We start from the raw sequence: 5,705 nt of genomic DNA, 5'->3' as shown, positions 1-5,705 counted from the left end.
GTTTGTGTGGTCCTTTTAAAAGTTACTTTGTGTGCCTGGCGGTGGCCCACGCCTTTAATCCCAGCACTTGGGAGGCAGAGGCAGGAGGATCTCTGTGAGTTCAAGACCAGCCTGGTCTACAAGAGCTAATTCCAGGACAACCTCCAAAGCCACAGAGAAACCCTGTCTCGAAAAAAAAAAAAAAAAAAAAAAAAAAAAAAAAAAAAAACTGACCTCAAATTAATGATCTTCCTCCATTAATCTCTCATGTATTATGGTTTCAGTAATGGCCCACTGAGCCTGGCTGATAATGTTTTAAAGACTTCTCTGTGCTTCCAATATGCAACTTATTTGTTAGGGCATAAATAGACTGAAAAAGAGGTAGTAAGATTGTTTCTTCATTGTAAGGGTGTCATGGTTGTAAAGATATCCCAGAAATAGAACAACCAAATATGGAAAGCAAATATTAGAATATATGTAGAGAGAAATAACATTATAATGAGAGTGTAAGTTTGCTTTAGTACTCTTTTCATTGCCGAATTGATATTAATATTGAGTCTTAAAATCACTAAGGAAATTGTATTTGAAGCAGCCTTGAGACCGAGTGGATTTAATAAATCTATATATAACATTCTATATAAGAGCCAGAGGATACTTTGTGTTTAATTTCACAGGGCACATTATGAGAAATTTCACTTTAGACTTACAAGCTTTGCTTTTAAAATAATTCTTAGGCAGGGTTGAGTTTATTTAGTTTTTGAGAGAGGGTCTCATTGTATAGTTCAGTCACTTCCAGCCTGCAATTCTGCCTCAAGGATACAATACTGCATTGTGTTAATGTAGTTAGAATTGGCACTAATTCTGTTTACTGAATCTGTATCCAAACTAAGAATATTCCTCACCTGACGGCTTTTTAAAAAAAGTATTACATTTACTTATTTGGGGTGGTACACAACATGATGTGTGCGGAGATAGAGGACAACCCAGGAAAACTGGCTTTCTCTTTCACCTTGTGGCTTCTGGGAATTGAACTCAGGTGGTTGGGCTTGGAGGTAAGCATTTCTTTTACCTGCTGAGCCATCTTGCTTGCCCACAGAGTTACATTGTATATTTGATATGAAAGTATCAAATGTTTTAGCAAATTAGAAAACATAGTTCCATAGGCCCTGGAAACAGATGCTTATGTGTATCTCAGAGAATGGTGAGTAATGTGGCAGGCACTTCTCTCTTGGAGTGTTGCCAAGAAAATCCATCTTAGGCTCCACAGAGTCTTCCTGTGCCGGGAACTAAAATATCCCATTTTACTAATACCGGATGTTTTACCCAGTTCTCAGTGGGCAGTACACGTGTTCACTGTTGTCACGGTGATGAATATGCTGTCTCGATGTTACTGATAACAAAGTCTGCACTCTTCAATAGCTATTTTCTTAGCTCTCTTAAACTTTAACCACTGGCAGCCACTATTGTTTACTTCTGTGACTTCAATTTATGTTTTAGATAATGCAGAGTTTTTTCTTTTTTGAGTAGCGCTGGCTGGTTTTTCTTATTTTTTTATTTTTTATTTTTTATGATACAATGTTCTGCCTGCATGTATGACTGCAGGCTGGAAGAAGGCACTAGATCTCATTATAGATGGTTGTGAGCCACCATGTGGTTGCTGGGAATTGAACTCAGGATGTCTGGAAGAACAGTCAGTGCTCTCAATCTCTGAGCCATCTCTCCAGCCCCCAGCCCTGGGTGTGTTGAAATTCACTTTGGCTGGTCTCTAACTCAGAGATCCACCTGTCTGCCTCCCAAGTGCTGAGATTAAAAAACATGCATCACTACTGGCTGGCTGTTTTGTTGTTTTATGTGTATGTTTTGCCTTCATAAATCTCTATGCACCAGGTATGTGCTTGTTGCACAAAAAGGTCAGAAGAAGGCATCAGGTCCTCTGGGACTAGAGTTATAGTTATGAGCGTCTGTGTGTTTGCTGGGAATTGAATCCATGTCCTCTGGAAGAGTAGCCAGTATAATATAATTAAAGCCAGATTAGTATAATTTTGAATTTTTTGAAACTAGTATGGTTTGAAAGTGAAATGTCCTCTACAAGTCTATGTTTTTGTACGTGTGGTCTCCCCCAGCTGGTGCCACTGTTTTAGAAGGCTGTGGATAGGGGTGGGTCTTACAATCTCCTGCTGCTACAGAACCAATCCAAGTACCATGCCTTTCCTGTCATAGATTTTGCCCTCTGAATCTATGACTTCAAATCTTTCCTCCCTCAAATATTGCCTCTGTCAAGAAAGTGGTACAGAATCCACATAATAGGCACTCAGGCAAATGTGTTAGATCTTCTGGAAGCTGGAGCTACAGGATGTTGTGAGCCTATTATTTTGGGTGCTGACAATTAAACTTGAGTTCTTTGCAAGAACAGTTAAGTGCTCCAAGCTGCTGAGCCATCTCTCCAGCCTCTCAAGCATCCTTTTATACACTTGTTGGCCATTTGTGTATTTCAGGAAAGTGTCTAGATTCCTTTCATGTTTGTTTTGTCGCGCGCGCGTGCGTGTGTGTGTGTGTGTGTGTGTGTGTGTGTGTGTGTGTGTGTGTGTGTGTGTGTGTATTGCATATGTATTTGAAACAGGGGCTCATGTATTCCAGACTGTCCTCAACCTTGGCATGTGGTCAAGGATGACCTTGAACTTTCACTCCTACCTATCTCTACCCCTAATGGAGTATGGTTCCTAGGGAGTGTATGGTGTTGAGGACTAAACCTGAACCTTCATGCATGCTAGGCAAGAATACTGTTTCCAGAGCTACACTGACATATTCAGATGTGTATAAAGCGCACTGGATCATATTCATGTGCATCTTTACCTTGTGTTGTCTTCTTTCTGTTGGTCTCCATCTTCTCTACTTTCATGTCTTTAAAAATCTTTTTTATAGTATTTGTCACTGTGGATCTGACTTACTTTGCTTACTATGCATTTTAGTTCCATCACTGTCCCTTCAAGTTACTTGATTTTGTTTCTTTATGACTAAATAAAGCTCCATTCTGTGTGTCACTGTTGTACCCTGCATTTTGTTATTGTTCACATGTACTCCCCGTGTGTTTGGGTGCCCAGGTGTTGGATCTCCTGTAGCTATAGTTAGAGGCTCTGAGCCACCCAGCAGTGGTGCTGGGAATCACTTTGGAAGAGCAGTTTTAGCCGCTGAGCCATCTCTCAGTCCATTTATTAATGAACCCCTAACCTGACTTTTTTTTTTTTTTTTTTTTTTTTTTTTTTTTTGGCTACTTTGAGTAGTGTTACTGTTAACATGGGTGTGCAGACATCTGTATTGTTCTGACTGGCTTCCTTTGGTATATACTCAGGAATGGTACAGCTGAATCAACCAGAGTTCTGCTTTCAGTTGTTGGGCAACCTCCGTACTGATTTCATTCTCATCAACTGCAGAAGGCTCTGGCCCACCTCACACACCCTAGGACTTGTGCATAAATCATTCTCAAGGGGGGCAGATGCAATATTAGTGGAGGTTTTTTTTTTTTCCCCTGGTAGCCAAGGGTTTTGAACATTTTTTTCATGTATTGACCATGTATGTTTTATTTTGAGAACTGTTGAGTTTTTGCTAATAGTTCATTTAAAAAGATACATGCACATCTGTGTACTGGCATGTATTATGTGCCTCACATACACGCAGGTCCCCAGAGAGGCCACAAGAGCAGATAAGATTCCCTGGAGCTGACATGACAGGTAGTTGTGAGCTGCCTGACGTGGGTTCTGAGGATGCAATGAAGGTCTGCACGAGCAGTAAGTGATATTGATTGTTGGGCTATCTTCCTAGTCTCTGTTGGCTAATATTTAATGTAATACAATGGTTTGGTGAAGGCCAGAGCCTGAGACACTACACGGTGTCTCGAGTCCTGCCATGAGGTCTGCAGTAGAGAAATCCACTCTCGTCAGCTTTGTCAAAGGACAATTCCATGAGTTCAGAAGAGCACGACTGGATCCCACATAGATGGTCTGCCTGGACAACATAACAGTTTAGTTCTGGGGCACAGCTAGGCAGGAGCAGTGTCACAGCATAGTTTCTATATATTGTGACAGAACCCTGGTGGCCAGTGTAGTGTGTTGGTAAGACTAATGTTTGCAGGAGCCAATTAACAAATGAACAAAACCCGCTATGGAACTCTTGGTTCCTGGGGTTGCATAAATAACGGAGCAGACCATTGAAGTCTATTAACCAAAAGCAACTTAATTAAAAACAAAACAAAACAAAAAAACCACGTGGATCAAAACTTCTAACTAGTTAGGGCTTCAGAGAATTACTCAGCTCTGTGACCGATGAGGGCCTTTTTATAGCCAAAGGTTGTACACAGGGCGCAGAGTGCATATCAGGCTTCATGGCATCGAGAATGCTTTCCTAGGGTTAGGGTCTACAACTCCTGTGGAATGCACCATTGGTGTCATGATTTGTAAACTCTGAGTACAGGGTGTTCGTTCAAGATGTTTACATAGCCTGGGCTCTGTTCTAACTGCTTCCTGGATCTGGGAGAATGTATGGTAAAGGTTGGGTAGCTTGTTTTAAGTTCAGTATTAGGCTATTGGCATACAATTTTTCATATTCCCAGGCTCTTCAGAACTGTTGGCAGTTAGTGGTTGCTAGAAGCCATTTTCCTCAGTGGTGTATCCACCTGTAACCTGTCCGTGCTTTAGTAATTAACCGCCATCTATGCTCATGAAAGCAACTCTTTATTTTTGTTTTGGGGCATCCACATGCACTAACATACACAGAAATAAGACACACTTAAAATTCTGGCCGGGAACTCATGATGTAGACCAGACTTGTCTTAAACTCAGAGATCTGCTGACTCTGCTTCTGGTGTGCTGGGAATAAAGTTGTCATTACCACACCCAGCTAAATCTTTTTAAACAACTTAACAAAGCTGGGCAGTGGTGGTGCATGTCTCTAATCCCAGCACCTGGGAGGCAGAGGCAGGTAGATCTTTGTGAATTTGAGGTCAGCCTGGTCTACAGAGCTACACAGAAACCGTCTCAAAAAAACAAAACTCCAAAAACCATGTTGAAGAGTAAGCTAAAAAGAAAAAGTAAAGGAATTACAGAGGAAGGCCAGCTTGAAAACTCACTGTAGTCACAAGGTGGGCCTGACAAAGTTGTGGAGTTTCTGGAAGCACAAAAGCCTATGCAGACCAACAGTGTGCAGTTTCAAAGCCTGCAATGGACATGAGTGAATGTTAACGGCAGTAGCTAAAAAGCTTCGTAAGAATTCGCTCCGCAATGCGGCCTTCCCACCTTTTTAGTGGGATATCTAAGAAGGTGTGGTGAAAGGAGAGAACAGATTCACTCATTGCCCTCTGACCCCACAGCCATGCTTGGGGTGGCACACACATGAAATAGATAATGAATAAATAAATATTTAAAAACAAAAATTTCTCACTGCATAGCACAGACCTTAACAGCTTGGAGTCACCAACAGGCTAACTCAGAATGGTTCTGAGCACCAATGGTGTTACAAGATCAACTATCTCAAGATAGTAAGCTACCTTAAAACTCTTCTCAAATATAACTTATCTCAACTGCTATAAGAGGACCCCCACCCCGGGTATGTATGTATGTGTGGCAGTTCTCTTCCGCTTTCAATATATGTTTCTACAAGAAAATGCATTGCATCAATTTATCCATTGTGTGTGTGGTCAGAGAATGAGTTGGTTCTCTCCCTTCACCATGTGT

Source organism: Cricetulus griseus, chromosome 4 (assembly GCF_003668045.3).
Source record: "Cricetulus griseus strain 17A/GY chromosome 4, alternate assembly CriGri-PICRH-1.0, whole genome shotgun sequence".
NCBI classification, from domain to species: domain Eukaryota; kingdom Metazoa; phylum Chordata; class Mammalia; order Rodentia; family Cricetidae; genus Cricetulus; species Cricetulus griseus.
The sequence above is the reverse complement of the archived record's forward strand: the minus strand, read 5'-3'. Positions refer to the sequence as shown.